We start from the raw sequence: 23,047 nt of genomic DNA, 5'->3' as shown, positions 1-23,047 counted from the left end.
TAGCGCAATGCACTGCTGCGCAGCACGCATAGTCTGAACGTCAGAAGTGCTGTCTATGCACTTCTGATGTTCTTGCTGATCGCTCACCATATGCTCTGCCGAAATGGCAGCGTGTATAGTGTGACCAAGACCTTAGGGGTTGACTTTGAAGGCAAAATGTGTTTGAAGCTGAAGTACCTGTAGTGAAAAAAGTGCCCCTAGGGGTTACTTACCTCGGGAGGAGGAAGCCTTGGGATACTAATGAGGCTTCTCTCATCCTCCTTAGCAACCCCGATCCAGAGCTGCCAACAAACGTTTGTGCAGACACACTAGTCTTCCACCAATAGGTCCCCCGAACAGTGTGCGCTTCATGCAGGCGCAGTAGCTGCTTTCCGCTCGGGCTCCGGTGGAAATAGCTGAGCCTGATCGGTTCCCCTCTACTGCGCTGGTGCAGATGGCTAGCGCCTGTGCAGTAGAGCTGACTTGATCAGGCTTGGCTATTTCCACTGGAACCCGGACGGCAAGCAGCTACTGTGCCAGCGTGAGGCGCTCAGATCTCAATATTGTGGTTGCCGTTTCTCTGGGGCTGCCAGAGCTGGATTGAGGCTGCTGAGTAGGATGGGGGAAGCTTCATTAGAATCCAGAGGCTTCCCCTTCCCAAGGTAAGTACCCCCCAGGTGCAGTTTTTTTTTCTACACGTTTCCTTTAAAATGCGAAATCTGATCAGTCTGGGCAATATTTTTGTTCCTTTTTTCTAGGAACCTGTCTATGTAAATCAGTCCCTAAAGTTGTCAAGAATACAGAGCGCCCATGTTGTGTTTGGTTAAGATATACCGCATCTTTGGTCAAATCAGTTTTCTGCTTTAACATATGAGGTAATGCTTTGTGAATTGAACCCAAATGTTATTTTGGGCATATGACAGCAAACCTGATCAGAACAAGCTATGTGGTAGAAGCTGCTGCCTACAAAACAACTGAATATTGCCCAAGCTAGTAATTGCTCAACTGATCACGTTGCACTGGCTACCATCCCATGTTATGGTATTTATTTTAGCAAATAACTAGATTGCACTGATTAAACAATAGACGTACCAAACAGAAATCATTGCATCCATCAGAAATTCTTAAACAGCATTTTACCTCAAAGGATACCTGAGCCAAGTGAATTTTTAGAAACAGGAGGAACAAGCATCTATGGGCAGCAGTCCTCATGGACACTGCACACCTTCACCCTCCTCCATTACAAACACTGCAGTTGAAAAAAAACAAAAACCATGACTTAAATATACAGTACATAGGTTAACATCTAATACATGCACATGATGTCAACAACATTTGGACAGCTATAATCAAATTATAATTTGCAGTGCCTCTCTGGGGAGGTACACCAGTATTTGTTCCCTACTTAGACCTCAGAATGGCACAGTACCTAGCAGTCTGAAGGGAATGCATGAGTTACCTTCAGTACTGCATAATGTGACACAGAGCCATAAAATCAGAAAGTTATCTGCTTCCCTTTGGTCTCCTAGTACCATGTGATCTCCTATAATGCAATTGCATATTTCCAGACTATGGCATTATATAGCTTGATGGCAGCTTTGAACTTACTGTGATTTCACAATCCTCTGGGTGATTATGTTATACACTAAGAACACAGGTGAAAGGATACCTGACCCAGGCAAGGCTACCTAAGGTAATCACAGAGGTATGATTACAAGGACGGGTGGGGGGCAATGAGGAGAGGGATGGACAACCCACAGAGGCATGAGGATACAGCATGAACATACTTATTTGCTCTTACACATCTAACTACAAGCAAACTGATGGCTAACACGCTACAATACCCTACTGCTACATCTAACTACCTAATACTAATATCTTGGGCTATTTAGTTGTTGTATCTGAGCCCTGACAACCACTAGCACTACGTCTAAGGCCTGGAATGCCCTAGCAGCGCTTTTCTAAGCCTTTGGTAAGCACTTGCGATTTGAAAAGCTCTTGCTGACAGGGCCAGCGCTACCATAGAGGCAAAGGAGGCAGCTGCCCCAGGGCCCCAGAGCTTGTAGGGGCCCCCAGTGGCTGCAAGAGGAAAAACATTTTTTTCAAATCGACCTTATAGTTTTTGAGCTAATCGATTTTAAAGTTTCAAAGGAAAAAAATACACATTTAAAAACCAGCCGACTTTAATGGTTAATAGCAAATCCACCTTAAATTCTAGAAACCCTAAATTTGCAGGATATGTTAAGGAGATCATTGGGAATAAGAGGAAAAAACAATTTTTCAAAAAGACCTTATAGTTTTTGAGAAAATCGATTTTAAAGTTTCGAAGGAAAAAAGTATACTTTTAAATGCGGTAAATGTCACTTTTAGTAGCAAACCCAACGGTAGTGTAATTTTACATGTATCAAAAGAAAGAGCAATACATTTCCTGACTGGGTTTCCAGGGGGTCCATACGCAGCCGCAGCGCTTTGGCCAGGGATCGCTATACAGCCGCAATATTGCTGTATGCTCCCTGGCATTTTTTTCCTATTTTCCCAATTTTTTTTTATGTTTAGTGTGGGAATTTTTTTTTTTTTTTTTTTTAATTATGTGGGGTCCCCCCTCCTGAAACTTTTTAACCCCTTGTCCCCCATGCAGGCTGGGGTAGCCAGAATGTGGAGCTCCGACCGATTGGGGCTTCCAACCCTGACAATACCAGCTGCAAAAAAGGTCCCTTAATGCCAATTTTTGCTCCGGGGTATCTGTTGGGAGGGCCCCCCAGGTTTATTTTGCCCTGGGGCCCCATTGTTGCTTAAACCGGCCCTGCTTGCTAATGTCATGCTATGAGTGTGATCCCACTTGAAGGATGTGAATTTCTTTTAAATTCACCATAGCATTACATAGGAAGAGCTTTTCAAATCCCAAGCGCTTATAAAAGCGCTGCTTGTGGGTCCCAGGCCTAAGCACTTGTGATTTGAAAACCTCTTGCTAATGTAAAGCTATGTGTGTGATCCCACTTATGTGATCTTTTTTTTATTCCCCGATAGCATTGCATTAGCAAGAACTTTTTTTAAATCACAAGCACTTAGAAAAGCACTGCTAGTGGGTGGCCTTAAGGCCACATGGCTACTTCTTTTAACTGAGGGTATATGTAATAATTGTAGTATGTGCCACAGCGGGGGGGGGGGGGGGGTGTCAGGGGCCAGCGGCAATAAAAGTGTCAGACAGTAGCGACAGACATTTTTTTCTGTCAGGCTATGCCCAACATTGGTCTTATATAGAGGAAAGAGCCAATGTCTGACATAGTCCAACATAGGCCTGAAACACACCAGAGGAGTTTTTCTGAGCGTTTTGAGTTTTTAAATCTGCTGCTAATGTTATCCTATGTGTCTGTGCACACTGGAGCAATGAGGTTTTGTAAAAAAAAACCATAGCATTACATTGGGAAGAGCCTTTAGAGGTTTCAAAAGCTCTTCCCAATGTAATGCTATGGGTTTTTTTTTACAAAACCTCATCGCTCCAGTGTGCACAGACACATAGGATAACCTTAGCAGCAGATTTAAAAACTCAAAACGCTCAGAAAAACTCCTCTGGTGTGTTTCAGGCCATAGGGTTGGAATGGTGGAGGAGTAGCTAGGTAGTACTATTGTATTTTCTTTTTATAATGCTAAGGGGGGGGGGGGGTGGTCAAGATACAGCTTTTTCTTAGCTTGGTTCCTCTTTAAAGTGGACCCAAATTAAAAATACAAGATTTCAGAAATAAAATCTATTTTCTAAATTATAATAATAATAAATAGCAGCCTTTTTTCAGCTGCATGACGACAAATATAAAATATTTTACATTTATTGGAGGAACCCCTCCCTTCCTTTCAAATTGCTGGGATTTTTCCGGCAAACTGGTGGAGTAGATGGTGTCCGGCAATGAAGGAATTGCTAATGGCTGCCCCCAGTATAACCCTAGCTATGAAAAGAGAAGGGTGAAAAGCATGCACTGAAATGATCATAGGTTTGAAGGAGTGTTTATTTATCTTTGTATGTGTCAGAGTGTCCAGCGCTGCGTAATATGTTGGCGCTTGATAAATACAATAAATAATAATAATAATAATAACTAAATATTTTTAATTAAAAAAATATGTTTGGTTTGGGTCCGCTTTAAAGTACCAAACTGACAAAGTAGAATATAGTAAATTATGCAGGATACCCACTTTTACGTTAACCTCTTAACTCAAACTGGACATGTTTCCAGTTTAAGTATCTTTAAAAGGATTATTGCAAAAAATGATAATATTTAAAATATATTTAAACACATACAGATTAAAAGTAAAATGAGCAATAGATTACCTTTCTCCTATGTACCTGTCACAGTAGGTAGTAGAAATTTGACATAACCGACAGGTTTGGGCTAGTCCATCTCTCCATAGGGGATCCTCAGCATAGCCTTTATTCTTTATAAAGACACTCCCTAAAAAATAATTTATACAAAGATGTGGGCCAGCCTCCCAGCTCGCTGCACACTTTTTTGGCAGTTGGACAGAGCAACTGCCAGTCACTAAGTGCTTTTGAAAATAAAGAAAACCCTGAGAATTCCCCTTGAGGAGATGGGCTAGTTCAAAACATGTTGCTTCTGTCAGATTTATACTACCTACTGTACATTACAGCAACATGGAAGATAAGTAATTTATGGCTCATTTCATTCTGGTAGAAAGATACTCCTTATTTGTATATATTTATATGCATTTTAAAATTTTATGATTTTCGTAATAGTGGTCCTTTAAAACAATCAGGACATATATTCACTCAGCTGCAAGCACTCATTCACGGTGGCACTTAAAAGTCTGTAATTGGCCAATAGGAACATGTGTTCCCCGAGTTAATTAAAGAGGAGCTGTCAGCCATACTATCTCAGGAAAACTCCCCACATACATAAGTAGATAAATACTTGCTCTACTTACATAACATATGTATTGTACTGTCCACATTTTGATTTTAGTGATTTTTCTACAGTAAAAAAAAAAAAAAAAAAAAAAAAAAAAAAAAAAAAAAGAGAAAATCCTTCTTAGCGGTTCCCTTTTTAGCTGTGGCTATTACATAGTTACCTAGTTATTTTGGTTGAAAAAAGACATACGTCCATCGAGTTCAACCAGTATAAAGTACAACACCAGCCTGCTCCCTCACATATCCCTGTTGATCCAGAGGAAGGCGAAAAAACCCTTACAAGGCATGGTCCAATTAGCCCCTAAAGGGAAAAATTCCTTCCCGACTCCAGATGGCAATCAGATAAAATCCCTGGATCAACATCATTAGGCATTACCTAGTAATTGTAGCCATGGATGTCTTTCAACGCAAGGAAAGCATCTAAGCCCCCTTTAAATGCAGGTATAGAGTTTGCCATAACGACTTCCTGTGGCAATGCATTCCACATCTTAATCACTCTTACTGTAAAGAACCCTTTCCTAAATAAATGGTTAAAACGTTTTTCCTCCATGCGCAGATCATGTCCTCTAGTCCTTTGAGAAGGCCTAGGGACAAAAAGCTCATCCGCCAAGGTATTATATTGCCCTCTGATGTATTTATACATGTTAATTAGATCCCCTCTAAGGCGTCTTTTCTCTAGACTAAATAAACCCAGTTTATCTAACCTTTCTCGATAAGTGAGACCTTCCATCCCACGCATCAATTTTGTTGCTCGTCTCTGCACCTGCTCTAAAACTGCAATATCTTTTTTGTAATGTGGTGCCCAGAACTGAATTCCATATTCCAGATGTGGCCTTACTAGAGAGTTAAACAGGGGCAATATTATGCTAGCATCTCGAGTTTTTATTTCCCTTTTAATGCATCCCAAAATTTTGTTAGCTTTAGCTGCAGCTGCTTGGCATTGAGTACGATTATTTAACTTGTTGTCAATGAGTACTCCTAAGTCCTTCTCCAAGTTTGATGTCCCCAACTGTATCCCATTTATTGTGTATGGTGCTAGACCATTAGTACGTCCAAAATGCATGACCTTACATTTGTCAACATTGAATTTCATCTGCCATGTATGTGCCCATATAGCCATCCTATCCAGATCCTGTTGCAATATGACACTATCTTCCTGAGAGTTGATGATTCTGCACAATTTTGTATCATCTGCAAAAATAGCAACATTGCTCACTACTGCATCTACTAGGTCATTAATAAATAAATTGAAGAGCACTGGACCCAGAACAGACCCCTGTGGGACCCCACTGCTAACAGTCTCCCATTTTGAGTACGATCCATTGACCACAACTCTTTGCTTTCTGTCCATTAGCCAGTTCCCTATCCATGAACACAGACTCTTCCCCAGTCCTTGCATCCTCAACTTTTGCACCAGACTTTTGTGGGAAACAGTGTCGAAGGCCTTTGCAAAGTCCAAGTATATCACATCTACAGCATTCCCAATATCCATATTAGCATTCACTACCTCATAAAAGCTGAGCATGTTAGTCAAACAGGACCTGTCTTTAGTAAACCCATGTTGATGCTGAGAAATAAGATTATTTTCTACTATGAAGTCATGTATAGTATCTCTTAGTAACCCCTCAAATAGTTTGCATACAACTGATGGTAAACTTACAGGTCTATAATTTCCTGGATCAGATTTTTTGCCCTTCTTAAATAATGGGAAAACGTGGGCTGTACGCCAATCCACTGGGACTCTGCCAGTTGCAAGAGAGTCACAAAAGATAAGATAAAGGGGTTTATCTATAACTGAACTTAATTCCCTTAGGACCCGAGGATGCATGCCATCCGGGCCAGGTGCCTTGTCTATTTTTAATTTATTTAGTCTTGCCTTCACTTCTTCCTGCGTTAAGTATTTCATATTACAGTTAGAAGATTGAGACTCTTCTGCCTCTGTAGTTTGCAACAGTGCTGTTTCTTTTGTGAAGACAGAAGCAAAGAAAGCATTTAATAACTCTGCCTTACCTTGGTCATCCACCATTGAGTTCCCATCCTCATCCTTTAGGAGTCCTATACAGTCAACCTTTCTTTTTTTAGAGTTAATGTACTTGTAAAACTTTTTTGGGTTAGATTTGATATCCTTAGCGATTTGTTTTTCAGCTTCAATCTTTGCCTGCCTAATTTCTTTTTTACAATTTTTATTGCACTCCTTATAATTGCTTAGTGCAGCCTCGGTCCCCTCCTGTTTTAAGACCTTATAGGCATTCTTTTTCCTCTTCATTTTATCTTTAACCTTTCTATTCATCCATAGAGGCCTTTTTTTATTCCTAGACATTTTGTTTCCATATGGGATATACATACTACAGTATTGATTGAGTATAAGTTTAAAAGCTTGCCATTTCCCTTCAGTGTCTTCCCCTTGTAGTACATTATCCCAGTTCACCAAACTTAGTGCCTGCCTAATTTGAGTGAACTTTGCTTTTCTAAAATTCATAGTTTTAGTGGTCCCGCTGCCCCTTGGCCTATCAGTCACCAGATCAAACGTTATCATGTTGTGATCACTATTTCCCAAATGTTCTTGAACCTGCACATTTGATACATTATCTGGTCTATTAGAAATGATCAGATCCAGTAACGCATGCCCCCTAGTTGGTTCAGTTACCATTTGAGTCAAGTAATTGTCCTGTAGTGCTGCCAGAAATCTGCTGCTTTTACCAGAATGGGTAGCCTCAATACTCCAGTCAATGTCTGGAAAGTTGAAGTCGCCCATAATTATGACCTCATTTTTACCTGCAGCTTTTTCAATCTGCTGTAGTAATCGCAGTTCTGCAGCTTCATTAATAAGAGGTGGCCTGTAGCATACCCCAATAAGCAATTGGCAACTTTTATTTCCACCATGAATATTTACCCAAACGGACTCCACATCTTCGCAATCTTCCTCCATCTCATCGTTGAGGACAGCTGTAAGAGAATTCTTAACAAAGAGACAAACCCCTCCACCTTTTTTCCCTGTTCTATCCCTCCTAAACACATTGTATCCTTTTAAATTAGCTATCCAGTCATGGCTTTCATCCATCCATGTCTCGGTTATTCCCACAATGTCATAGCCTTTGTCATTCAGAATGAACTCTAGTTCGTCTATTTTATTTGCAAGGCTCCGAGCATTGGTTACCATGCACTTTATATTTTTACCACCACATTTACCAATTTTGTTTACATGAATTTGGCTACTTGAATTTTTACCAACCTCCTTAATCTTTACACTGTCTCCACCCTCCATAATGATAGGTTCCCACTGTCTTTTTACCTCATCTTGTCTACGTATTGAGACTTTATCCTCCCGCCTCCCCCCAGATCCTAGTTTAAAAACTCCTCCAACCGTTTAGCCATCTTCTCCCCCAATGCAGCTGCACCCTCCCCATTAAGGTGCAGCCCATCCCTGCTGTAGAACCTGTAGCCGACTGCAAAGTCTGCCCAGTTCTCCAGGAACCCAAACCCTTCCTTCCTACACCAATTTCTCAGCCACTTATTTAACTCCCTAAGCTCCCTCTGTCTCTCAGATGTAGCACGTGGCACTGGCAGTATTTCAGAAAACACCACCTTGGAGGTCCTTGCTTTAAGTTTATCTCCAAGTACCTGAAAATCCTTTTTGAGGACCTTCCATCTCCCACTAACTTTGTCATTGGTGCCAATGTGTACCATGACAGCCGGGTCTTCCCCAGCCCCACCCAGTAATCTGTCAATTCTTTCCGCTACATGCCGAACCCGAGCACCCGGGAGGCAACAGACTGTACGGCATTCGCGGTTTCTTCGACAGATTACCCTATCTGTGCGCCTAATAATTGAATCCCCTACCACCAGTACCTGTCTAGCCTTAGCTGCACTCCTATTCCCTTTCTCGTTACAGCAGTCTGCCCCTTGGTTGCTAAGGAGCACATCCTGCTGCAGCATTGCTACTCCTGAATCATCCTCCCCAATATTACGCAAACAAGCATACTTATTAGTGAGGGACAACTCGGGACTAGCCTCCCTGCCACTTTTTCCCCTACCCCTTCTAACTGTGACCCAACTAGCGGCTGCCTCTGCTTCTTGGTCCGGCTGTACTCCACCCTCCTCATCTTCAACGGTTCCATCCAGTGTCTGGATCGTGAGATCCAAGCTCTTCTCCATGTTGTGTATGCTTCTCAGTGTTGCGAGATGCTTATTTAGCTCTGCGACTTCCGCCTCTAACTGAGCAACACACACACACCCAGGGCAACAGTAAACACCCTCAATCCGCTGATCAAGGCATGCATACATGTTGCAGGATGTACACTGTACAGCATAGTCCAACATGATGACTATTGTGTGGGGAAAAATTATTTAAAGTAAACTGTGGCGGTAAAAGATGAAACGGGAGATTGAGTGTAGCTGGGGAGGAGGAGAGGGAGAGTAAGTAAAGTTGGGGAGTGTGGGGAGTGAGGGGAGGAGAAGGGGGGGGAGGGGGCGGGGTGGAGGAGTGGAGGTGGAGTGAGTGAAGTTGGGGTGGAGTCCTCAAAATTTCAAGACTACACCACAGCGTGCCTAGCACATTCTAACCAATGCAAAAAAACGCAATATTGATTGAAGGTTTTTTTTTTGTTTTTTTTTTTTAGTCCTTACCTACTTCCTCTCACCACTCTCTTTGTGCCAGTGTTGTAACGCCTGTTTTTAACACCTATGCCACTTGTGTCGCAGCCACTTAGTGAGCAAGCCACAGACTGAGCAAGCTCAGTACTGAGTCCTGAAGCTGACCAAATACCTCCTGTTGCAGCTAGTCCCTCCCCCTAGCCAATTGCCTGCTGCAAAACAAACTAGAGGGAAAAGAAAAAAAAATTGTACTTTTAAAAGCTGACACTTGCTGCTTAATATCAGATGAACCACAACAGACAATCCACCAGATATTGCAGCAGCAAAAAACAATATACAAACAGCAATGTAATATAATTAGTGCTCACAATTCCCAGCAGTGAAGTGAAGCAGCCCTTCACCAAGATTAGAGGTTTGGCCTACACTTCCTGTTTAATTTAACACCTGTGTTGCAGCTAGTCCCTCCCCCTAGCCAATTGCCTGCTGCAAAACAAACTAGAGGGAAAAGAAAAAAAAAATTGTACTTTTAAAAGCTGACACTTGCTGCCTAATATCAGATGAACCACAACAGACAATCCACCAGATATTGCAGCAGCAAAAAACAATATACAAACAGCAATGTAATATAATTAGTGCTCACAATTCCCAGCAGTGAAGTGAAGCAGCCCTTCACCAAGATTAGAGCCATTTTGAAGCCAATCCTGATGTCATTTCCTTCCTTACTCTTCACTGCCTGATTTGCCCGCCCTTCACTATAGAAAGTGCATTGTCTCAGCATGAAAAATATTGGCCAATCAGAGAGGAACAGAGGTGTGGGAGAGTATAGGCTCATACACACATCAGACTATAGTCTTTGGAAAATGAAAGATCACAGACCAATTTTACCCCCTTCCATGTAGTATCCCTTCACAGTCTTTTCTATGGAGCTGAACTCCCCATCAGAAAAAAATCTTTGCAAGATGCTGCACACACAGATGCTGTACAGGCACAAAAGATCAGTATCTGCAAAAGATCTGTTCCGGCCAAAGATCCGTTCCTGCAAAATGCATTCATAGTCTATGAGATCTGCAGATCATCATACACACCTTGTTTAACTCTCTGGGCGATACAATTATATCGCCCAGGAGGTGGCGCAGCACTATTTTTTTAAATTTTTTAAATCATGTAGCGAGCCCAGAGCTCGCTACATGATAGCCACAGCGCAGCGGCATCCCCCCACCCACTCCGATCGCATTCAGCAATCAGAGTAAGCAGGAAATACCGTTCAGAACGGGATTTCCTGCTGTGCTTCCCCGGTCGCCATGGCGACGGGGCGGGAAAACGTGACCGACGTCATGGACGTCGTGACGTCTGAGGGAGTTCCGATCCACCCCTCAGCACTGCCTGGCACTGATTGGCCAGGCTGCGCAGTGGGTCGGGGAGGGGGGCTGCGCGGCACGGCGGGTAGCGGCGGATCGGAAGTTACACGCAGCTAGCAAAGTGCTAGCTGCGTGTAACAAAAAAAAATTATGCAAATCGGCCCACCAGGGCCTGAGAACTCCTCCTGCGCAACATACCCCGAGCTCAGCTCGGGATTATCGCTCAGGAGATTAACTGACATTCATCTGCAGATCAGACAATCATCTGCAGATCTGAAAATCCATCCTGGTGGATCTGATGATGAATGTCTGTTAAACAAGGTGTGTATGATGATCTGCAGATATCATAGACTATGAATGCATTTTGCAGGAACAAATCTTTTGCAGGAACAGATCTTTTGCAGATTCTGATCTGTTGAATGTGTACAGCATCTTGCAAAGATTTCTGTCTGATGGGGAGTTCAGCTCAATAGAATAGACTGTGTAGGTTTGGCTCTCATACTACATGGAAGGGGGTAAAATTGGTCTGTGATCTTTCATTTTCCAAAGACTATGGTCTGATGTGTTTATGAGCCTTAAAACAGGAGGGAGAGAGGTTTCAGCCAATCAGGCTGCATTAGTCAAGTCTGAGGGGAAGTAGAGCAGCAATAAAGGACAACCCAGCATGCCCTGAAACTTCCTTTTTGTGTACCAAATGTTGTGTGTACCAAAAAAAGAGTCAGGTAAACTGGGGAATGCTCATTTATCAACAAGAAAAGTAAAAGTGATTTTAACTTTTGGATTGCATCCTTATTAATAGTTTACCAGATAAAATAAAAATAAAGGATTTATTTTTTTTTAAACAACATTTTTATTGAGATTTTCTGTTTTGCAGATCAAATATAAAGTAGCATTGGAAACAATGTTAGGAAACTTACAAGTAGAGGTATTACTTTACAGAAACATATTAGCAAAAGTGTCACATAACTTGGCCACTGTACTTAGCTATATTATACTACATGCATGAACAAAGGAAAGAGAAACCAAACCCCACCCCCTCAACTGACCCCCCCCCCCCCGATTTTTAATTATATGCCTGACAGTTATGCTGGGTACACACGTTGCGATTTCCCGCTCGATCCGCGGGATCGATTATTTCCAACATGTTCAATCGGGTTTTGATGGATACAGCCGTCGATTTTGCATACTTAATATGCAAAATCAACGGCTGTATCCATGGAAACTCGATCGAACATGTTGGAAATAATCAAATCGATCGAATCGATCCCGCGGATCGAGCGGGAAATCGCAACGTGTGTACCGAGCATTACTCTTTAACCAGCCGGGCGGTATGGATGAGCTCAGCTCGTCTATCACCGCCGGAGGCTGCCGCTCAGGCCCTGCTGGGCCGATTTTCATCAAATTAAGAGCAGCACACGCAGCCGGCACTTTGCCAGCCGCGTGTGCTGCCCGATCGCCGCCGCTATGCGGCGATCCGCCGCGAGCAGCGGCGAAAGAGGGTCCCCCCAGCCGCCTGAGCCCAGCGTAGCCGGAACAAAAAGTTCCGGCCAGCGCTAAGGGCTGGATCGGAGGCGGCTGACGTCAGGACGTCGGCTAACGTCCATGACGTCACTCCGCTCGTCGCTATGGCGACGATGTAAGCAAAACAAGGAAGGCCGCTCGTTGCGGCCTTCCTTGTTTATTCTGGGCGCCGGAGGCGATCGGAAGAACGCCTCCGGAGCGCCCTCTAGTGGGCTTTCATGCAGCCAACTTTCAGTTGGCTGCATGAAATAGTTTTTTTTTTATTTAAAAAAAACCCTCCCGCAGCCGCCCTGGCGATCTTAATAGAACGCCAGGGTGGTTAAAGCAGAGTTCCCCGACCTTGCCCTCAAGGCCCACCAACAGTACATGTTTTGCAGGAAACCACACAATCACAGGTGGGGTAATTAGTGTTGCAGCAGAGCTGATTATCTTTATACAAAGCATGCACTGTTGGTGGGCCTTGAGGACAAGGTTGGGGAACACTGCTAAAGTACCTGGGAATTAATGAACATTACTTCAATCAGGAGCCATGTTCATTCTTAAAATAAAGCATTTACTGACTGAAGTATGACCATGTTCTCATTCACAATGTTTTCTGCAGGGCTGTGGAGTTGGTACAAAAATCCACCGACTCCTCAGGTTAGGATTCCACCGACTCCTCTAATTTGCATATTACAATCTTGTTGATTGAAAGTATGTAACATGAAATGCATCTCTCAACTGCCAACACTTAGGAATTTTAAAAAACAACTAAAGTGAGAGGGATATGTAGGCTGCCATATTTATTCTGCTATGGGTCCAGGTGCTTGAGCCAGTCGGGCATAGTGCACATGCACACACTCCGCTGCTGGGAGCATACTACACCTGCGCAGCACTTTTGTGCAGGTGCAGAATGCCCATGGCTGTGGGACTGCGCTGAGTGGCTGAATAACCGGGACTCATAGCAGAAGATCCAGGTGGCGGAGGAGGACAGCGAGGGACTGATTAGCCTGAAGGGGGCTGGAGGAAGCCCCACGTATGTATAAAACTTTTCTTTTCATCCGTCTCAGGTACCCTTTAATTCGTAGTCATCAAACCAAATTTTAACAACATATCAAATTATTTTATTTCATGAGCAAAGGGAGTGCATAAATTTGCGTAAACTAGCATCAGCGTAGAATTATTTCTATCTCATTGACCATCTCTATTAGTGACACAGCTACACATCAGGCTTTATTCTTACAGCATAGATGTTATTTAGTATTTATAAGAGATTCCTGTGTACACATCATATATACAGTCACAATCAGATATGTATATGGGGACTGCTTTATTGAAGCAACACAAGTAACTATTTTTTGATTGGTTTATTTCATTTTTGTGGACTAAGCAAAGCTATTACTGTATATGTTACGGCCAGAACCCGAAGTGTGGCCACTTCGCGTTCTGGCCAGCCACTTCGGGTTCTGGCCGGCCAATATGCGAAGTGGCTGCAGTGCAGCGGCCAATGTTAGAAATGTTATGTTTACGCCGTCTCGCTGCGGCCAAGTTTATTTATTTAACCTTGCTTAATTTAATTAAATATAGCCGGCGGCAATGTAATAGATGAAGCCGCTGGCTTTCGCACTGCCTCTCTCCTCTCCCCGATCCCCCCCCCCCCCCCCCCGCCTCCCATACAATAAGTAGCAGTAGGTGGGTGGTGTAGTCTCGTGTCCCGAGAGTCGTTCGTCGCGGCAGGGGAATCCTGCCGTTCCTGCAGAGTGGGTGCTGGCAGAAGCAATGTCTGCAGCCTCCCTGCTCTGCTTCCCCTGCTGCGACGAACGACTCTTCGGCTGCATGTCTCCGGCTGCTACGTATATTGTATGTGAGGTGGGGAGAGGAGAGAGTTTGAGAGGAGAGAGGCAGTGCGAAAGCCGGCGGCTTCATCTATTACATTGCCGCCGGCTATATTTCATTAAATTAAGCAAGTTGTAATAAATTTGGCCGCAGCGAGACGGCGTAAACATTACATTTCTAACATTGGCCGCTGCGCTGCGGCCACTTCGCACATTGGCTGGCCAGAACGGTTCTGGCCATAACATATATATAAATTATTTATGATGACTATTATCTGAGAAATGGAACATTTTATCATATTTTCTATTTTACAGTTTAAATTCATTAGGAGTCGGAGTCAGTGCATTTTTTCTCCGACTTCAGTTATCCAAAAATTGCTATTACTCAGACTCCACAGCCCTCGTTTTCTGCTTGAAAATACCGTTTGCAGAAAAAGTGAGGTAAAAAAGTGCACTAACATGATACAAAGTTGTTCTTTTACACTTAAATTACGCAAAAAAATAAATAAATGAAATTCATAATGAAAAAGGGAGCATTGTTTCATTGTGAATTACCGATTTTTTTCATCACCTGTAAGTACTATTTTTTACCTCACATCCAATTACATGTAGTCAAGAGCAGCCCCGGGCCACCCATGAGGCGGCGTGAGGCAAGTTCCTTAGGCAGCAAGTGGGGGGGGGGGCTGAACCTGCCTGGCCATAGTTGGGGCCGCTGAGCTGGAGGGGGAAGCAGCCAGCAAGGGGGAGCAGCAGGCACAGCGGTGGGGAGGGAGTCGGACCCCCCCCCCCCCAATCTGGGGCTCCCCGTCCGCTCTCCCCCTCCAGCTATGATCGCTAAATTTAAAGCTGGTAGCGCGCGGCGAAGCAATGACTCACTTCCTTGCGTCCCACCGCTCGCCGCGTCAATTTCTGCAAGTGCCGCCCACTTAAAATTTAGAGCCGGCAGTGAGCGGGGAAGCAATTACTCACTTACTTCCTTGTGTTCCACCGTGTCACTTCCTGCAATGCTGCCCACTGTACTTCAGTGAAGTGACGCAGCGAGTGGTGGAACGCAAGGAAGTAATCGCTTCCCTGCTCTAAATTTAGCGATCATAGCTTGAGGGGGGAAGTGGACGGGGAGCCCCAGATGAGGGAGGGGTGGTCCAACCCCCCCCCCCCCAATCCTTCCCACCGCTGTGCCTGCTGCTCTCCCTTCCTGCCTGCTACATATCCGGGAGGGGGACAGCATCCTCACACGTTTGCCTCACACGTTTTGTCTACTGCCCTTAAAAATTAATATCCTACCACGCCTCTTATACCTTTTTGAAACTTTACCTGTCCAGGTACCCTCGGCACAATTAACCACTTGAGGACCGCCCCCAGCCGATGGGCGGCGGCAAAGTCCGGGCTCAAACGACCGCAATACGCCCATCGGCGGGGGCGGCATCAGCGGTGGCTGTGCGGCGATCGCGTCATCAATGACACGATCGCCGCCGGCAATAGGCTCCGCCCACCCTACTCGGAAACCCGCCGGCCAATCAGCAGCGCCGGCGGGTTTCAAACTTGCGCGATCTGGCCAATCAGAGTGTATAATACACTTTGTTATTGTAACAAAGTGTATTATACTGGCTGCCTCCTCCGCTGATGGTCACTCGTCGTGCGACCATCAGAGAGGACGGCAGCCCTGACAGTAAGCACAGCAACACACACTTTAGCCCACCCAGACCCCCCGATCGCCCACCCCAGCCCTCAGAACCCCCCCCTGACCACCCCAGCACACCAGTATCTGCACCCCACCACCCACCTAAAAACCCATCAATCACTCCCTGTCACTATCTAGGGACGCTATCCCCTAGGGTAGGTCCCTAACTGCCCCCTAGGGTTCCCTGATCACCCTCCCTACCCTCAGATCCCCCCCAGACCACCCCCCTGTATACTGTATACGTTTGTATACAGCTGCCTTACCCACTGATCACCTGTCTATCACCTGCTTATCACCTGCCTATCACCCCTTGTCACCACCACCCATCAGAGCAGACCCTAAACTGTCCCTTGGGGGCACCTGATCACCCACCCAGACCCTCAGATTGCCCTCAGCCCCCCCCCCCCCCTGCTGATAACCTCCCCAGTGCATTGTTTACATCTATTCTCCCCTGTAATCCCTCACTGATCTCCTATCGTCACCCCCTGTGTCTGCCACCCACCGGATCAGGACCCAGTCTGCCCCGTGCGGACACCTAGTCAACCCCCCACACCCTCTGATCGCCCTCAGACCCCCCCAACCCCCCAATCACCTTCCCAGTGCATTGTAATTGATTGTGCTGTAATTGCATTTGATTGTGCTGACATTCAATTTCATTGTGCTGACATTCAATTTGATTGTGCTGTAATTGTATTTGATTGTCCCGTGATTGGCCTGTGATTGGCTTTGATTGGCCTGTGATTGGCTTTGATTGGCCTGTGATTGGCTTTGATTGGCCTGTGATTGGCTTTGATTGGCCTGTGATTGGCTTTGATTGGCCCGTGATCGGCTTTGTCCCGCGATTGGCTTTGATTGTGCCGTGATTGGTTTGATTGGCCTGTGATTGGCTTTGATTGTCCCGTGATTGGCTTTGATTGTCCCGTGAATTGAGTGCCCTGTGATTGGCCTGCGATTGCCTTTGATTGTCCTGTGATTGTTTCTGATTGCCTCTGATTCCCCACTCACCACCACCCCCCTGTCACTATCCTAGTGATCTAAAAACAGTGATCAGTGGAAACTGTCACTTTTTTAGTATCACTAGTGTTAGCAGTTAGGCTAGTTAGCTAGGCCCCTTTGTAAGTGTCAGTTAGTGCTCAGCCCACTGCACCACAGTCACTAATTAGCGTCATCACTGTCACTAATCAACATTGGTACTATATAGTATCTGTAAGTGATCATTACTGATCGCAGTCAGATCTATTAGGGTCACTAGGATCCACAAAAAAAAAACCGCAGTGTTTGCCCGATCAGGCCTGATCGCTCGCCTGCACTTGCGTTCAGCCCGCCCCACCGCAGTGACAGAATTTTTTTTCTGATCACTGCAAAAAACACTGTACAATAGCTGTGGCACTGTAAACCTCAGTTTTGATTTATTTTTTTTATCAAAACTCAGTGACCACAGCTTTCTACCTCTCAAATACTCCCTTTTGCTAGGTAGGTGCTCTTTTTTCTGCGTAGTCTCAGAGGAATACCCCCTAAATTTAGCAGCCCACCATGGCAAGAAAGGGGTATTCCGATGATGAGGTTCTCAGGTACATGGCCCAGTCGGATGAGGACGATTGGGACGCCTCATTCGACGAATCTTCCGGGTCAGAGTTTGAACCTGAATTGAGCAGTGGCTCACTGACCGATAGTGATGACGAGGTTGAGGTCCCGGCTAAAGCCAGGCATACCACACCCCATGTTGTTGGACCGCAGGTGGCGCAGGATCAGCCTCAAGGGCAGCAGAGTGGTGTTCGTGCTGGTCTGAGATTTCATGGTGGGGCAGGCACCAGCAGCACAACATCTCCTGGACCTAGCACCAGTACTTCCGTAAACCCTGGTGAAGTGGCGAGCACCAGCATGGAAGTTGAAACTGGTTCGGTGGCACGTGCAGTAAGATCCCAGTCGCAGCCACCAAGAAGACGGACCCGTACTACCCTTAATTTCCAGAGGTGCTGGCAAACCCAAATTGGCAATCCCCTGATTCCGCCGCACCCGTACTTCCCAGTTTCACCGCCCAGTCTGGAGTCCAGGTGGAGACAGATAATCTAGGATCGGCCCTAGACTTTTTCTATCTGTTCTTCACCCAGGATCTCTTGGACTTAATTGTGGCAGAGACCAACCGTAAGGCCACACAATATATAACCGCCAATCCGGAAAAGTTCCTTGCCCAGCCTTTTCGGTGGAAACCAGTCCAAGTTTCCGAAATTAAAATTTTTTTGGGCCTTCTCCTTCACACGGGACTAGTAAAGCAGAATGTGTTGCGGTCTTATTGGTCTACGGACCCAGCACATCATGTTCCCCTGTACTCTGCTGCCATGTCCAGGACACGATTTGAGAACATCCTGCGCTTCCTGCACTTCAATGACAACGAAACCTGTCATCGAAGTGACCACCCTGCTTTTGACCGGCTCCACAAAATTCGACCCCTCATAGACCACCTGTCATCCAGATTTGCAGATGCTTATACCCCTGACCAGGACATCTGCGTAGACGAGTCCCTCATACGCTTTACCGGGCGCCTTCGCATCAAACAGTACATCCCAAACAAGCGCGCCCGGTATGGGGTGAAACTGTATAAGCTCTGTGAAAGGGCCACAGGCTATACATCTTATTTTAGGGTCTATGAGGGAAAAGACTCAAAATTGGAGCCGGTCGGATGCCCTGACTACCTGGGGAGCAGTGGAAAGGTTGTGTGGGACTTGGTGTCACCCTTGTTCCAGAAGGGGTACCATCTTTTTGTGGACAATTATTACACAAGTGTGGCCCTCTTTCAGCACTTAAAAATAGAAAAAATCCGATGCTGTGGCACCGTGCGGCCTAGTCGCCGGGGCTTCCCCCAACGGCTCATTACCACCAGACTTCAACGGGGGCAGAGGGCCGCCTTGTGTGCTGACGACCTGCTCGCGGTGAAATGGAAGGACAAGAGGGAGGTTTACTTCCTGTCCACCATTCACGCAGACACGACAGTTGAAATTCAACGGCGAACTGAGGTCATTGAAAAACCCCTTGTCGTCCACGAGTATAATACTAACATGGGAGGGGTGGACTTCAATGACCAGAGGTTAGCGCCCTATTTAGTTTCCCGAAAAACAAGACGCTGGTATAAAAAAGTGTCTTTTTACCTCATTCAATTGGCAATTTACAACAGCTTTGTTCTCTACAGTAAGGCTGGGAGAACTGGATCGTTTATTCAATTTAATAAACAGATCGTGATGGAACTCCTGTATCCAGGAGGTGCCGTGGCCCAACCCCAAGATGCAACTAGCCGGCTGCATGGAAGGCATTACGCCTATCCAATTCCGACTACCCCAGGTCAACGAATCCGAAGAAAACGCTGTCGTGTCTGCAGCAGGGCTGGAATAAGGCGTGACACCACTGTTTATTGTCCCACCTGTCCTGACCAGCCTGGCCTATGCCTAGGGGAGTGTTTTGAGAGGTACCACGAGCAGGTACACTATTAGAGAGTAGGGAACTCCACACACAGCAGTAGGCACACAAGGGTCTCTCAGTGCTATTTCACACTGCTGCGATGCGTTAGGGCAAAATGCCTAGCAAAAGTCACACTTTGCGGTCCCCCCCCTACGCCGGAAGTGCTTGACTTAACGCTAGTGCATGCCTACGTTACTGCGTGGCTTCTGTGGCAATATCGTTTGGCCCGGAAGTCATGTTAGTCTATGGCGACGCAGTTCATTACTAGGCCGAATGCTACTCTTGTGGTATTGCCTGAAGGTCTGTTTTGGACGATACGGTGCGGCGGGCTCGACCCACCGGATATGTCAATATGCAGTGTGAAACCAAACATCGGGTTTCCAGAGACCCTAATACACAGGGCTGCCAGAAACCTCTCCTTTCACTTGGGACAAATTGCGTAATGTATTTCGCCACAACTCTGTGCGATTTGCACTTCGCACATTGTTCCATGGGGGAGGAGAGGTTTGTCCTCGGGAGGTAAGTTAAAAAAAAACAAAAACCAGGTAAGCAAAGAAGTTAATGTTTGGTTTGCAATGTTAAGTTTTTTTATTAAAAAAGTTCAAAGGTTATTAATGTTAATGAAGTAATTGCTTTGCTGCTTGCTTGTTTTTTTGGGGTTTTTTGTATTTTTTTTTTCTCTTTTTCCATCCAATAACCTTCCAGGTGGACCGAGCGAACGACTAACCAGCTGCAGTACTGATGGTGCATCCTGACAGAACATTGCGCGTCTGTCAGCTTACACACAAGTCGGTGCATGCAGCGCTGCAGGACGAGATTTCTCCTCCGCAGTCAAAAAGATACGTTTGCCGAGGCATATGGGCCGAGGAGTGGTGTTGGGGATTCATATGCTTTGGCAAACACTTTGTATCAAAAAAGAACTCTGGCAATGATTTGTTCATCCACATCAATCGGTGTGAATGGATAAATCAGGTTTGCCAGGGCATACGAGCTGGTGGGTTTGGATTTTTGGGGCGGCAGCTCCTATGTCCTGGCAGACGCCTTCCTCCTCTTTTTTTTTCAAAATTTTTTGGCAGATATTTTTTCATCCATATTGATTGATTGTTTGACGTTCATTTTTCCTTTCAGCCCACAGTGCATTACCCTTATGCCCAATATAAGGAGTATAGCAGAAACTCCTAATACTGGCCATACATGTAATGATTGCAGAGACCCTAAAATGCCAGGACAGACCCCACGAATGATGCCATTTTGGAAAGAGGACACCCAAAAGTATTCCGTGAGGTGCATGGTGAGTTCATAGAATGTTTTATTTTTTGTCACAAGTTAGCAGAAATTGTGGTTTTGTGTTTTGTTTTGTTTTTTCACAAAATGTCATTTTCCGCTAACTTGTGACAAAAAATAAAATTTTCTATGAACTCACCATGGCCCTCATGGAATACCTTAGCGTGTATTCTTTCCAAAATGGGGTCATTTGTGGGGTTTGTTAACTGTCCTGGCAAGTGGGCGGGGTGCTAAATTTTGAGCACCCCTGTAAAGCCTAAAGGTACTCATTGGACTCTGTGCCCCTTAGCGCAGTTAGGGTGCAAAAAAGTGCCACACATGTGGTATCGCCGTACTCGGGAGAAGTAGTACAATGTGTTTTGGGGTGTATTTTTACACATACCCATGCTGGGTGGGAGAAATACCTCTGTAAATGACAATCTTTTGATTTTTTTTTACACACAATTGTCCATTTACAGAGTTATTTCTCCCACCCAGCATGGGTATGTGTAAAAATACACCCCAAAACACATTGTACTACTTCTCCCGAGTACGGCGATACCACATGTGTGGCACTTTTTTGCACCCTAACTGCGCTAAAGGGCCCAAAGTCCAATGAGTACCTTTAGGATTTCACAGGTCATTTTGCGGAATTTGATTTCCAGACTACTCCTCACGGTTTAGGGCCCCTAAAATGCCAGGGCAGTATAGGAACCCCACAAATGACCCCATTTTAGAAAGAAGACACCCCAAGGTATTCAGTTAGGAGTATGGTGAGTCAGAAGTTTTTATTTTTTTGTCACAAGTTAGCGGAAATTGATTTTAATTGTTTTTTTTCACAAAGTGTCATGTTCCGCTAACTTGTGACAAAAAATAAAATCTTCTATGAACTCACCATACTCCTAACGGAATACCTTGGGGTGTCTTCTTTCTAAAATGGGGTCATTTGTGGGGTTCCTATACTGCCCTGGCATTTTAGGGGCCCTAAACCGTGAGGAGTAGTCTGGAAATCAAATTCCGCAAAATGACCTGTGAAATCCTAAAGGTACTCATTGGACTTTGGGCCCTTTAGCGCAGTTAGGGTGCAAAAAAGTGCCACACATGTGGTATTGCCGTACTCGGGAGAAGTAGTATAATGTGTTTTGGGGTGTATTTTTACACATACCCATGCTGGGTGGGAGAAATAACTCTGTAAATGGACAATTGTGTGTAAAAAAAATGAAAACATTGTCATTTAAAGAGATATTTCTCCCACCCAGCATGGGTATGTGTAAAAATACACCCCAAAACACATTATAGTACTTCTACTGAGTATGGCAATACCACATGTCATGTGGCACTTTTTTGCAGCCTAACTGCGCTAAGGGGTCCAAAGTCCAATGAGCACCTTTAGGCTTTACAGGGGTGCTTACAATTTAGCACCCCCCAAAATGTCAGGACAGTAAACACACCCCACAAATGACCCCATTTTGGAAAGAAGACACTTCAAGGTATTCAGAGAGGGGCATGGTGAGTCCGTGGCAGATTTCATTTTTTTTTGTCGCAAGTTAGAAGAAATGGAAACTTTTTTTTTTTTTTTTCCTCACAAAGTGTCATTTTCCGCTTACTTGTGACAAAATATTACAGTTAGACTTACCGGTAACTGTATTTCTAGACGTCATACGGGACACTGGAGATGTGGCTCCGCCCATCCAATCAGTGGAAACCACCTGAAAGAGTAAAAAGAGTATTAATAGCCCCCACCCTCCCCTGGCTCCTCAGTGTAATGCAAGTAACTTCCAACTAAAACACAGAGAAGAGGAGAGGAAATAAGACACCTCAAAAGAAGTGTAACCCATAAACCCCCAATCCAATAGCCGTAAGAGAGTGCGACAGGAATAGAGGTGGGTTGGTGTCCCGTATGACGTCTAGAAATACAGTTACCGGTAAGTCTAACTGTAATATTCTCTAGCCGTCATACGGGACACTGGAGATGATAAACAAGTAGTCTGAAAAGACATAACTAGGGAGGGCCACAACCCTGGAGCACTACTCTGCCAAAACAACACCGTACTATGCATAGGTCCACAGAACCTTATGGGCAGTAAATTCCCATGCAGAACAGTTCTGCCACACAACCGCACTGGCCCTCAGAGCAGGATTGTCAACTCTGCTCTCCCTCTCTACAAGATTTTCAATCTCCACAGCCAGCATAGATAAAGTGCCGGCCTGTATATCAGACCAAATCGAAACAGGTTTGCAGACCAATTCGAAAGAGGCTCAAAGTTAAAATCAAACCAGACGAAGTCAAAACCGATAGAAAGTCATCCTCGAAAGACAGAAAGTCAAAATCGAAAGACTGAAAGTCATAATCGAAAGACTGAAAGTCATAATCGAAAGACTGAAAGTCATAATCGAAAGACTGAAAGTCATAATCGAAAGACTGAAAGTCATAATCGAAAGACTGAAAGTCATAATCGAAAGACTGAAA

The 23,047-nt window shown here is 45.0% G+C and overlaps 1 long non-coding RNA gene across 1 annotated transcript in view; it reads right to left on the bottom strand.

The window, feature by feature from the left end:
• LOC137563400 (uncharacterized) overlaps positions 1-23,047 on the bottom strand; it is a 50,049-nt gene that overhangs the window by 15,372 nt on the left and 11,630 nt on the right. The window contains exon 2 of the long non-coding RNA XR_011030343.1: positions 1,132-1,228. This is a non-coding gene — a long non-coding RNA (uncharacterized lncRNA). The remainder of the gene's footprint in view (positions 1-1,131; positions 1,229-23,047) is intronic.

The sequence above is a fragment of the Hyperolius riggenbachi genome, chromosome 3 (genome assembly GCF_040937935.1).
Source record: "Hyperolius riggenbachi isolate aHypRig1 chromosome 3, aHypRig1.pri, whole genome shotgun sequence".
Taxonomy (NCBI): Eukaryota; Metazoa; Chordata; class Amphibia; order Anura; family Hyperoliidae; genus Hyperolius; species Hyperolius riggenbachi.
This window is presented reverse-complemented; position numbering and strand designations above follow the sequence as displayed.